This window comes from Callithrix jacchus, chromosome 1 (assembly GCF_049354715.1).
Source record: "Callithrix jacchus isolate 240 chromosome 1, calJac240_pri, whole genome shotgun sequence".
Lineage (NCBI taxonomy): Eukaryota > Metazoa > Chordata > Mammalia > Primates > Cebidae > Callithrix > Callithrix jacchus.
Window position 1 is genome coordinate 190,238,083 of NC_133502.1, and position 13,412 is coordinate 190,251,494.

The following is a 13,412-nucleotide window of genomic DNA, read 5'->3' on the forward strand; positions in this document are numbered from 1 at the left end:
GTCCATTTAATCAAGTTGTCAAATTGTGGGCGATTTGTTAACATTACTCCCTTAATATATATATATATATATATATATTTTTTTTGTAAGACACAGTCTTGTTCTGTTACCCAGGCTGGAGTCCAGTGGCATGATATCAGCTCACTGCAACCTCCACCTCCTGGGTCCACCCAACTCTTGTACCTCAGCCTCCCAAGTAGCTGGGACCACAGGTGCACTCCACCAGGCCTGGCTAAATTTTGTATTTTTAGTAGAGACAAGGTTTTACCACGTTGGACAGGCTGGTCTTGAACTCCTGACCTCAAGTAATCCACCGGCCTTGGCTTCCTAAAGTGCTGGGATTACAGGGATAAGGCAGTATGCCAGGCCCCTTAATATGCTTTTTTTTTTTTGAGATGGAGTTTCACTCTTGTTACCTGGGCTGGAGTGCAATGGCGCGATCTCGGCTCACCGCAACCTCTGCCTCCTGGGTTCAGGCAATCTCCTGCCTCAGCCTCCTGAATAGCTGGGATTACAAGCACACGCCACCATGCCCAGCTAATTTTTGTATTTTTAGTAGAGATGGGGTTTTACTATGTTGACCAGGATGTTCTTGATCTCTTAACCTCATGATCCACCCGCGTCAGCCTCCCAAAGTGTTCAAGGCAATATGCTTTTAATGTCGGTAATAATTGTAGGTATCTCTCCTCCTATTTCTTATATTTATAATTTAAGTTTTTGCTTATTTTTTTTTAATCAGTTTCACAAGGGGGTTATCCATTTTATTTATGTTTTTAAAAATTTAACTTTTGGGCCGGGCGCGGTGGCGGAACTCCATCTCAAAAAAAAAAAAAATTTAACTTTTGGCTTTGTTGATTTTCCTTATTTATCCATTCTCATTTTATTAATTTCTGCTCTTAAATATTTTTTCTCCTCTACTTTTCAAGTTTAATTTTTTGTTATTTTTATTTAGCAACTTAAATTATGCTTTTAAACACATTTTCTAATATATGAATATAAACCTATAAATTTTCCTCTATGCACTGTTTTAGCGGCATCTCATGAGTTTTGATATGTATTTGTATTATTATTTAGTTTAAAATATTTTCTAATATCTCTTGTGGTTTCTTTTTGACACATGGTTATTTATTTTAATTATTTTATTTATTTATTTATTTATTTATTTATTTTTTTTTTGAGACAGAGTCTGCCTCTGTTGCCCAGGCTGGAGTGCAGTGGCCCAATCTCAGCTCACTGTAACCTCCACCTCCCGGGTTCAAGCAATTCTCCCTGCCTCCGCCTCCTGAGTAGCTGCGATTACAGTTGCCCACCACCATGCCTGGCTAATTTTTGTATTTTTTAGTAGATATGGGGTTTCACCATGTTGGCCACGTTGGTCTTGAACTACTGACCTCAGGTGATCTGCCTGCCTTGGCCTCCCAAAGTGCTGGCATTACAGGTGTGAGCTACCATGCAGGGTCAACACATGGTTATTTATAAGTGTGTTGGTTAATTCCCAAGTATTTGGAGACGCTTTAGCTATATTACTTATTTTTTATTTCTAATTTAATTTCATGGTCTAGAAAATATTCTGTTAAGTGGTTAAGTCCTTTTGAGTTTATGAAGTTGTTTTAACTGGCATCATCTAGTCTATCTTGATGTATGTCCCATATTCGTTTGAAAATAATGTGTATTTTGGTCGGGCGCGGTGGCTCACGCCTATAATCCCAGCACTTTGGGAGGCTGAGGCGGGTGGATCACGAGGTCAAGAGATTGAGACCATACTGGTCAACCCCGTCTCTACTAAAAAAAAAAAATACAAAAATTAGCTGGGCACGTGCCTGTAATCCCAGCTACTTAGGAGGCTGAGGCAGGAGAATTGCCTGAACCCAGGAGGCGGAGGTTGCGGTGAGCCGAGATCGCGCCATTGCACTCCAGCCTGGGTAACAAGAACGAAACTCCGTCTCAAAAAAAAAAAAAATATTAATAATAATAATAAAAGAAAGAAAGAAAGCTTTATTGCAGCCAGAAGGCAAAATGAAATAAAAGGAAATCAAGGGAACTGGGAGGGATGAAGGCAATGGAGATAACGAAGGTCAACATCCCTCTTTGAGACCCCCTCGGGCGCTCTCCAGGTTGGGGCTGAGCTGTGCGCAGGCAGAACCTGAAAACCCTGAAGTTCATAGTCCCCGGAGCTCACCAGAAGCCCCTTCCCATCGTGTATGGGAAATCACCAAGCATCTATAGATTACTGGTTAAAACTCAAGGGAGTGAACAGCCCTGGCCAAAACCAGCCCTCTGGCTGGCATCCTTGTCTCCTCAACTGCTGTTCTAGTAAATTCCCAGAGACTCAGTTATGGCAGGAAGCCAATTCCTTTAAGTTAAAGAACATTGTTTATGATTTTTTTTTTTTTTGAGACGAAGTTTTGCTCTCGTTGCTCAGGCTGGAGTGCAGTGGCGTGACCTCGAGTCAGACCTGCCACCTCTGACTCATGGGTTCAAGCGATTCTCCTGCCTCAGCCTCCCTAGTAGTTGGGATTACAGGCATGCAACACCACACCCGGCTAATTTTGTATTTTTGGTAGAGACGGGGTTTCTCCATGTTGGTCAGGCTGGTCTCAAACTCTTGACCTCAGGTGATCCACCCGCCTTGGCCTCCCACAGTGCTGGGATTACAGGCCTTAGCCACCGTGCCCAGCCTAGTTTATGAATTATTTACTGCTGCAAAACACCACGCCGAACCTTAGTAGATTAAAACAATTTATTTATTCACAGTTCTGCAATTTGGGTTGGACTTAGCTGAGCAGCTCTTCTGCCCAGCAGCAGGTGGACAGCTGCCAAAGGGACACACTTGCCCACTTGAATCTGACCTGGATTGTTGGGTGGATGACAAAGGGAGGGACGGAACAAAGGAACGAGCCTATCAGCCTGTTAAGGATCGCCACCACATCAGAGGGATGGACCTCACCATAGATGGGACCCTCAACATCACAAATCCACTGAGACAAAGTTCTGAAAAGGACCCCACAGCAGCTGTGAGGGCTGCTGCCAAAAATTAACCACCTGGATCTAATCCCAAGGAAACAGCACACAAGCCAAAACGGAGGGACAATCGGCAACAAACTAGCTTCTCATAATGCACACATTTCTTGCAATTCTGTTTCTCTGAGGCGTTTGCAGAAAATCCAAACTCTGAGTCAGTTTCACCAACCACTTTTCTTCTTTTCTTTTTTTTCAGACGGAATCTTGCTCTGCTGCCCAGGCTAGAGTACAGTGTCACAATCTTGGCCTACTGCAACCTTCACCTTCCAGGTTCAAGCGATTCTTCTGCCTCAGCCTCCCGAGTAGCTGGGATTACAGGCGCCTGCCACTGTGCCTGGCTAATTTTTGTATTTTTAGTAGAGACAGGGTTTCACCTTGGCCAGGCTGGTCTCGAACTCCTGACCTTGTGATCCACCCACCTCAGCCTTACAAAGTGCTGGGATTATAGGTGTGAGCCACCAAGCCCAGCCAATGAACCACTTTTCAAATTCCTATCCTAGATGGCCAAAAGCTTCTAGGCACAAAACAGCAACAGTGACTCAAATGTTTGTCATGGTGGCCTCCACAGGTGGCCTGGTTTTCCCACTCCTCCCAGTGGACCAACATGTGTGTGAGCCCAGCTGAGACCAGAAAAACTGCCCTGTCAAGTCCAGCCTAAACACTGATCCAGCCTCATGAGCTCCATTGCTCTGCGCTTCTGTGGTTTCTCACACAGCTTAATTGTGGCCATAGATAACTGGTACAGTTTGCGTTCATTTGATGACAACCCAAACTAGTGAGGCAAACTGGAAAACCAACCCAAACCACTGAGGCAGGCAAGGAATGTATTGGTTTGCTAATGGTAAAGTTCAGGGGTAATGCCGGGTTCAGGTGCAGTCACATTGTCATCCAGCTCTTGTGGCTGAGCACAGCTCCACTTCCCAACCTGTGTGTCCCTAATCTCAGACAGGGTTACCCCTCATGCCTGCAAGACGGCACTGCAGCAGCTCCAGGCTTCACACCATCTCAACTTTCTATTAGGCACAAAACAAATTAGAGCTCTTCTCTCTCAGCCGGGCGTGGTGGCTCACACCTGTAATCCCAGCACTTTGGAAGGCCGAGGCAGGCGGATCACAAGGTCAGGAGTTCGAGACCAGCCTGGCCAACATGGTGAAACCCCATCTCTACTAAAAATACAAAAAAAAAAAAAAAATTACCTGAACATGGTGGCAGGCGCTTGCCTGCCAGCTACTCGGGAGGTTGAGGCAGGAGAATCGCTTGAACCTGGTAGGCAGAGGTTGCAGTGAGCCAAGATCACACCGTTGCACTCCAGCCTGGGCAGCTAGCCTGAGACTCCATCTCAAAAAAGAAAAGAAAAGCAATAGAGCTCCTCTCTCTCTGAGTGTGGGTCTCACTGACTTAATTTAGGTCACGTGAACATCCCTGAATGCATCAGTGAGACAGGAGGGGCTTGGGATGGACTCTGCCAATCCACATAGATCAATCAGAGCCCTATCTCTCCTGGCTGAGGAAAAGGGAAGGTGGTTCTCCAAAAGATATTTGGGGCCGAAATGGTACCCTTGGCTCAGCCTCTTCTGCCTCCAACAGACCTTTCACTAGCCACCAGCCCTTGGTCACCTCACTCTCCTGGGTCCTCATCTGTAACCTGGGACTGTCATAGGATAGACCTCCAGAGGTGATTGTGAGGATGCTCAGAGCTTGGAGCAGAGCCTGGGGCATGGTGAGGGCTCCATGAGTGTGGGCATTCAGCATTGTGGCCCCATCGCACCCACCATCTCCTTGCATGTGACGTGTGGGTCATGCATCCTTTCCTGGGTCAGCTTCCCTTAGCCTCTGTGACTCATCTGTCTTGTGGCTCTCCTCTCCCTCCTCCCTCTGACATTTCTTCCTGGTTGTTTTCCTAGCTCCTTGTTCCCCACGTAGCCCTTCAATAAGGGCTTGGTCCTGGATCCACTGTTCTACCTACAATTCTCAATGCTTACCAAGGTGGGGCGGGCTCCATCTCTCCAGGGAGTCCTCTTTCCTAAGGAGCCAATCCATGAAGCCTGCTGCCTGTTGGACAAGCCCCAAAGTGTCAAGACCACCTCGAATACCATGTGGCCAAAATGGAACTTGGCTTGTCATAAAAATCTGAGTCCATAAATTCCTTTTGTTTGTTTCTTCGTTTGTTTGTTTTTTGAGATGAAGTCTTGCTCTGTCTCCCAGGCTGGAGTGCAGTGGTGTGATCTTGGCTCACTGCAACCTCTGCCTCCCAGTTTCAAGCAATTCTCCTGCCTCAGCCTCCCGAGTAGCTGGGATTACAGATGCCCGCCACCATGCCCAGCTAATTTTTATAGATTTAGTAGAGACGGGGTTTAACCATGTGGGCCAGGCTTGTCTCAAAACTTCTGACCTCAGGTGACCCACCCACCATGGCCTACCAAAGTGCTGGGATTACAGGTGTGAGCCACCATGCCCTGCCAGATTCCTGTTTTGTTTTGTTTTTTTTTTTTTTCTAGGCGGAGTCTTGCTCTGTCTCCAGGCTGGAGTACAGTGGTATGATCCTGGCTTACTGCAATCTCCACCTCCCAGGTTCCAGTAATTCTCCTGCCTCAGCCTTCCGAGTAGCTGGGATTACAGGCATGTGCCACCATGCCCAGCCAATTTTGTATTTTTAGTAGAGACAGGGTTTCTTCAAGCTGGTCAGGCTGGTCTCGAATTCCTGACCTCAGGTGATCCGCCTGCCTTGGCCTCCCAAAGTGCTGGAATTACAGGCATGAGCCATTGTGCCCAGCCTGTCCACATGCTCTTATACTGGCCTGCTTTGGTTTAATCTCCCACAAACAGGGAGCAGACAGTTCCTGGCACAGCTCAACAGCTCTTTGTAGGATGGTTAACTAAGCAAATAAACACAGCTAATCGGTGGAGATGCTGGGATTTGAACCCAGGGCTGTCTCTGATTCGGTCCAGTGCCCCTGATTTCCATGATACTCTGGCTCCCGGAACACCAAATCTGCCAGCCTCCAGGCTGGGGCTCTGTTGCATACAACCTACCTGCCCACCAGGGGGCAGCACGTATTCTCTGGTCCAAACTTCCAAGTCGGCAAGGCCTTGCCTGCAGGGTAGGTTGCCCCCTAGTTATTGGCCCAATCTGGCCCAGACTTGGCACTGCTGTTGACTGTCACACAGGAGCCCCCATGGTGTAATTAGCATCTCCCACTTGTCCTGCCAGGCTGCCTTCTGAAGACCCAACGTGCCTCACAGCAGGCCCCAGCTAGGGCACTGGGCCTTCTAGAAGGCCACACAGGACAAGACCAGGCCCTCATCCACATGAGTGTCCACAAAGTATTCGAAAGTAACAACCTCAACGGGGCACGGTGGCTCACGCCTGTAATCCCAGAACTTTGGTAGGCTGAGGTAAGCGGATCATAGGTCAGGATTTCAAGACAAGCCTGGCCAAAATAGTAAACCCCATCTCTACTAAAAATACAAAAATTACCCAGATGTCGTGGTAGACGCCTGTATTCCCAGCTACTTGGGAAGCTGAGGCAGGAGAATTGCTTGAAGATTTTTTTTTTGAGACAGGATCTCTCTCTGTCACCAGGCTGGAGTACAGTGGCATGATCTGGGCTCACTGCAACCTCCGCCTCTTGGATTCAAGTGATTCTCCTGCCTCAGCCCCCCAAGTAGCTGGGATTACAGGCACCTGCCACCACGCCTGGCTAATTTTTTGTATTTTTAGTAAAGACGGGGTTTCACCATGTTGGCCAGCATGGTCTCGATACCTTGACCTCGTGATCCACCCGCCTCGGCCTCCCAAAGTGCTGGAATTACAGGCGTGAGCCACTGCGCCCGGCCACATTTTCTGCTTTCTAGGAGCTTGAAAGTGTTTGAGAGTAGGCTGGGGTTTCTCAGGCTTGGCATGGCTGACCCTGCAGGCCAGTTCATTCCTTGCTGTGAGGCTGTTCTGTACACTGTAGGGTGCTGAAGCAGCACGCCTGGCCTCCGGCCACTAGATGCCAGTGGAACCCACCCCCGCAAGTGTGACAACCAAAATATCTCCAGACCTTACTAAATATTGCCTGGAGGGCAAACTCACTGGAGGAAGAAGCGGACAGTGGGTTGGGCCGCGAGCGCGTACCAGGCAGGCACTTTGCCTGCATTGCCTCGTAGAATCCTGTGGGGGCGCTGCCGGCGCTCACTGGAGTGTCAGCTTCCCTCCCGCTGAACTGAGCGCTATTCAGAACCCGGTCCTTCCATTTTCCACCCTGCGGGGATTAAAAGGGGGGATGCCAGGATTTAGGGAGATTAAGGGCATGAATTGCTCAAAGGCGTACAGCTCCTAACCAGGATTTAGGACCAGGGGCTCCAATACCATTGTCATTGTGCTGCACTGCCTCCTCGCGGGAGGGCCAGGCACGGCTGTAACTGGCATCTCACTGGCTTTTTTTTTTCTTTCTTCTTTTTTTGAGTCTCACTCTATCACCCAGGCTGGAGGGCAGTGGCTCAATCTCAGCTCACTGCAACCTCTGCCCCCTGGGTTCAAGCGATTCTCATGCCTCAGCCTCCAGAGTAGCTGGACTTGCAGGCGCCCGCCACCATGCCCAGCTGATTTTTGTACTTTTAGTAGAGATGGGGTTTTGCCATGCTGGCCAGGCTGGTCTCTAACTCCTGACTTCAGGTGATCCGCCCTCCTAGGGCTCCCAAAGTGCTAGGATTATAGGTGTGAGCCACCGTGTCCAGCCAAGAGGTGGTTTATTGTATGCTTATTCCACTCAACCACAAGTGAAAACAGAAATAGCCCAGAACGTCACAGGTCCAGGGCAAAGATCAACAGAAAATGCTTTGCTATGAGCAAGGTGGGTTCCTCAAAGGAGGTCTTCGCGATCAGATGGTGACAGAAGTTCTAGATCCATGAGAAGAAAGTTCTAGATACCAGCACACAGGCCAACAACTTGCGGCAGCATCTCCAGCCTCTGGCATCCCACGTTTCTTCTCCTGTGCCTCCATGGGTGCACAAGCTGGTGGTTTATGAGGACCTCCGCCTCATCTTCTTTTGCACTTCAGCTTGTACATTTGCTTCTTCCTCCACTTGGCTCTTGTGGCACAGAGGTTTCCAAAAAGATGGGGCCAAGCCCGAGAGACTCTTCCAGTCTTGAGCAATGCCTTCTCCCACAGGGCTGACACCAGCCCATATGGGCCTTTGTGCCCACTGGCGAGGACATCCCTTCCTCAAAACATTTTACTCCCATCGATTGGGAAATTGCCATTGCGCACTGATTTTGTTAGAATGATACACCGCCTTCTGCCAAGGAAATGTAAGAAACATACAACTCTGCAAGGTCTTGATGTGAAAAGTGCCCCTTAGATGTGGTGCCTCTGTGCAGTGTGTGACATGAACAACTACCAGCAGGCCTGCCTCACATTCTGGATCTGATTCTATCACTACTCCCAACTTTTTTTTTTTTTTTGAGACAGAGTCTTGCTGTCACCCAGGCTGGAGTGCAGGGGCGTGAGCTCTGCTCATTGCAACCTCCGCCTCAGGGGTTGAAGCAATTCTCATGCCTTAGCCTCCTGAGTAGCCGGTATTATAAGCACGCACCACCACATCCAGCTAATTTTTGTTTTTTGTTTTTTTTTCTGAGATGTAGTCTTGCTCTGTCGCCCAGGCTGGAGTGCAGTGGCATGATCTCGGCTCACTGCAACCTCTGCCTCCTGGGTTCAAGCAATTCTCCTGCCTCAGACTCCCAAGAAGCTGGGATTATAGGTGAATGCCGCCATGCCTGGCTAATTTTTGTATTTTTCAGTAGAGACGGGGTTTTGCCATGTTGGCCAGAAAGGTCTTGATCTCTTGATCTTGTGATCCATTCGCCTCGGCCTCCCAAAGTGCTGGGATTATAGGCATGAACCACCATGCCCAGCCACTACACCCCAACTTTAAAATAGTCTGTGGTTCCCCATCACAGCAGTGCCAAGTCAAAATTCTGCTATAGCTTCAAGGATCTCCTGCTACCCTATCCTGCTACCTTGTCCCATCCCCTTGGACTGGAGTAGACATCCAAAGACAGCCAATCCACCTGCAAAGGGAGAGTGTGCAGTGAGCAAGTTTACATTCCCTTTGTCCCTTTCAACACCCCCTGGCACAATGTGGGCAGTGGAGATTTTACAGGTGAATGGGGGACCGGCCCTTCCCCCCGGGGATATCAGGTTCTAGTCTGGTGAATACAGGAGTAACGACATCTGATAACAGCAAACCCTATTAGGAGGGAGGCGGCTCTCTCTTTGACAGTAATTTTCAGGTCGCTGGCTGGCTGACTTCCCAGAGCTTTCCTGATCTGGTTACAGGAATCAGGAACTCCTGATTCCTTTGTTCCTCCATCAGCCTGGGTTAACCCCTGGGAGGGGTGAGGAGGAGGGTGGACTGGGTGGTCCTATCACCCAGTAGCAATTTCCTCCCAATTCAGGACAGCAAGCATTTACACAGGGTCTCAATTTTACAAGGCATCCTACTGGGCAAAGTAAAGGGAATGAGACTGGTAAGACCCAGGTTCTTCTGCCCTTCTGCCAGGAAGTCTGGGCTGCCCCCACTGCTGCCCCTGTAGGTAAAGGGCCCCTGGCCTTTCTCACTGTCCCATCTTCTCAGTGACATCATGCCATTGAGCCATTGAGGGCTCCCTCTCTCTGCCTTTTTCAACTTCTCTCCCTCTTCTGGCTGCCCCTTGCCTCATGAAGGCTAGAATAAGTACCAGCCAAACCCCAAACCAACCCAGAGTCAACACATACAATTCAACTGGCTTTTGTCCCCTGTAGCTGTCCTGTCATCTTCTCTTTTCCTCTCCAGGAAAATCACTGTCTCTCCCTTTTTTTTTGGAGACAGAGTCTTACTCTGTTGCCTAGGCTGGAATGCAGTGGTGTGATCTCGCCTCACTGCAACCTCTACCTCCTGAGTTCAAGTGATTCTCCTGCCTCAACCTCCTGAGTAGCTGGGATGACAGGCGCCTGCCACCACGCCCAGCTAATTTTTGTATTTTCAGTAGAGATGGGGGTCTCTTCATGTTGTCCAGGCTGGTCTCGAACTCCTGACCTCAGGTGATCTACCCCCTCTCAGCCTCCCAAAGTGCTTGGATTACCGGCGTGAGCCACTGCGCCCGGCACACTGTCTCCCTTTTTGCTTCCCACTCACTCTTCAGGCCCTGGGTTTCTCACCCCACCTTTTGCTGAACCAGCCAGTCACAAGCCCTGGGAAAGGATAATGTGGCACTTGCTGGGGCGTTGGCTCTCTATGACCACACCCTCCTTCCCTCCCAGCCTCTGAGACACCATGCTCTTTTTATTTTTATTTTTTGAAGATGAAGTCTCACTCTGTCATCCAGATTGGAGTGCAATGGCATGATCTTGGCTCACTGCAACCTTTGCCTCCTGGATTCAAGCGATTCTCCTGCCTCAGCCTCCCGAGTAGCTGGGACTACAGGCACACAGCACCATGCCCAGCTAATTTTTGTGTTTTTAGTAGAGATGGAGTTTTGCCATGTTGGTCAGGCTGGTCTCAAACTCTGGGCCTCAAGTGATCCACCCACCTCAGCCTCCCAAAATGCTAGAATGAGCCACCATGCCTGGCCTATTCTTTTCCTTTATATATATTTTGAAAAATTATTTTGTAGAGACAGGGTCATGCTATGTTGCCCAGGCTTTGTCTTGAACTCCTGACCTCAAGTGATCCTCCCACCTCTGCCTCCTCCCAAATAGCTGGTAGTACAGGCATGAGCCACCATGCTGAGCTTCTGATGGTTCCTCCACTGTGCTCTTCATTGTCCTTTGGACTCCTTAGATTTCAGTGTCCTCAGAATTCCCCCTCCTTTTTCTTTCTTTCTTTTTTTTTGAGATGGAGGTTCACTCTTGTTACCCAGGCTGAAGTGCAATGGCGTGAACTTGGCTCACGGCAACCTCCGCCTCCTGGGTTCAGGCAATTCTCCTGCCTCAGCCTCCCGAGTAGCTGGGATTACAGGCATGCGCCACTATGCCCAGCTAATTTTTTTGTATTTTTAGTAGAAACGGGGTTTCACCATGTTGACCAGGATGGTCTTGATCTCTTGACCTCATGATACACCCGCCTCGGCCTCCCAAAGTGCTGGGATTACAGGCGTGAGCCACCGTGCCCAGCCTTTTTTGTTTTTGAGACAGAGTTTTGCTGCTGCCCAGGCTGGCGTGCAGTGGTGTGATCTTGGCTCACTGCAACCTCCACCTCCCAGGTTCAAGCGATTCTCCTGTCTCAGCCTCCTGAGTAGCTGGGATTACAGGAATGTGCCACCATGTCCAGCTAATTTTTGTATTTTTAGTAGAGACAGGGTTTCACCATGTTGGCCAGGCTGGTCTCGAGCTCCTAACCTCAAGTGGTCTGCCTGCCTTAACCTCCCAAAGTGTTGGGATTCCAGGTATGAACCACCATGCCCGGCCCCTTGCCCTCTTTCTCCACGCTCGTCCTGAGTGACTTTGTCTGTTCCATGGATGGTTCAGCACTCCAGGCCTCAGTACAGTTCCTAGCCTTGCCACTTAGGGCTCTTAAGATCCGATTTTGTTGGATGTAATTGAGGCAGTAACAATTCTTATATTTGCAGATCTGTGTTGAGGATTAGGAAAATTGGTGCATGTAAGTGCCAGGGCACAGGCAGAGCTTAATAAGTGTTAACTCTTGCTGTTGGCTGATGAGAGCCTCAAGTGGATACTGCAGTGGCTTGGCACTGATCTTCGGATCTCCACCAGCCTGTCTAGTTCCCACAAAGCAGCCAGGTTATGTTTCCCAGATGCAAGTCTGATCATAGCATGCATTTCCCATTACTACAAGGATCAGCACTGGATTCCTGGCTGTGGTCTGCCAGGCCCTGACACCTTCATCAGTTTCATCTTGGGCCTCTCTTTCCTAAATCCTCTGGGCTCTGGTTCCTTAGAGCTTCTGCACTGGGCCATACCATGTTGTCTGCCTGGACCTCTGCTGCCCTGCATCCTCACCTGGGGACTCCCTAAGACCTCAAGGAGACTTGAATTCTCATTGCAAACAACCCACTTGACCTGCTTATCCCTCCCTGTATCTTGGTTAGCATGAGTCAATTTCAAGGTCTGATTCCTTGGGTACTTTAGCTAATCTTCATTTATAGGTGTGCAAACTGAAGCCCAGATGTGTTGTGAATCTTGCTGAAGTCTCCTGCCAGGTGGTAGAATTCAAACCTACGCTGACTCCAGATCAGTGGTGCAGGTGGAATAGCCTTAAGCACACCTTGCTGGCTATCACTTCCTCCCTGGGCAGCCTCAGGCCATGCGGGTGTGTCTGAGGCCCAGCTGCTCTTCTATTCGGCCTTGCATCTCATCCTTCATCTTCCTACCCGGTTCTCCAGTTCGTTGGGTCCCAGTGCCAGCTTCTACACTGACCACAGGCTCTGCTGGGTTCCATGGCACCTGTGAAGGCTTCTCTCCCGGCAATGTCTGTGAGTTTGTCCATCTCCCGCTTCAACCCTGACCTTCATGAGGAAACGAGCTGCGCATTTTCCTTCTTTTATTTATTTATTTGAGACAGAGTCTTGCTCTGTTGCCAAGGCTGGAGTGCAATGGTGCAATCTGGGCTCACTGCAACCTCTGCCTCCCGGGTTTAAGCGATTCTCCTGCCTCAGCATTTTGAGTAGCTGGAATTATAGGCACACACCACCACGCCCCGCTCATTTCTGTATTTTTAGTAGAGAGGGTGTTTCTCCATGTTGGTCAGGCTGGTCTCAAACTCCCGGCCTCAGGTGATCCGCCCGCCTTGGCTTCCCAAAGTGCTGGCCTGCGCATTTCATCTCTACATTCCCGCCTCTAGTCCTGGCTCCGACTAGCTGCTCGGTAAATGCTGAGTGACCGGCTGCTTGGCTAACACATTGGAAGCAACAATGTTGGTTCTTATGGGTCCTTTCGCAAAAATGTTGTGTTGGTTTTTGTTCCAGCATCCCATCTCAGCCCCCTGGGTCCAGACCTTTGACCACTAAGGTTCTCCAGGGCCAGGGGAACCCCGGCCTGGGACTCCCCGGAGGTTCTGCCCTGGGACTGGTGTCCTGGGTTTCCAAAGTCTGCTGTGTCCAACCCGGGTAACACAATGAGACCCTGTCTTTACAAAAAATAAAAAAATTAGCCAGGCATGGTGGCATGCACCTGTGGCTTCAGCTACTAGGGAGGCTGAGATGGGAGGATCATTTGAGCTCAGGAGTTTAAGGCTACAGGGAGCTATGATCGTGCCACTGCACTCCATCTTGGGTGACACAGCAAGACCTTGTCTCAAGACAAAACAAAGCAAAAACAAAAAAACAAAGTCTGCTGTGGGCCAATATTTACACGTGCCCATCTGTGCCTGAGAAAGAATGATGACATTTTATTTATTTATTTATATT

General features: G+C 49.3%; 1 long non-coding RNA gene across 1 annotated transcript in view; it reads left to right on the forward strand.

The window, feature by feature from the left end:
• Nucleotides 1-5,180, forward strand: part of LOC128928639 (uncharacterized) — a 28,108-nt gene extending 22,928 nt beyond the window's left edge. Inside the window, exon 3 of the long non-coding RNA XR_013521028.1 lies at nucleotides 4,926-5,180. This is a non-coding gene — a long non-coding RNA (uncharacterized LOC128928639). The remainder of the gene's footprint in view (nucleotides 1-4,925) is intronic.
• Nucleotides 5,181-13,412: the final 8,232 nt, after the last annotated feature.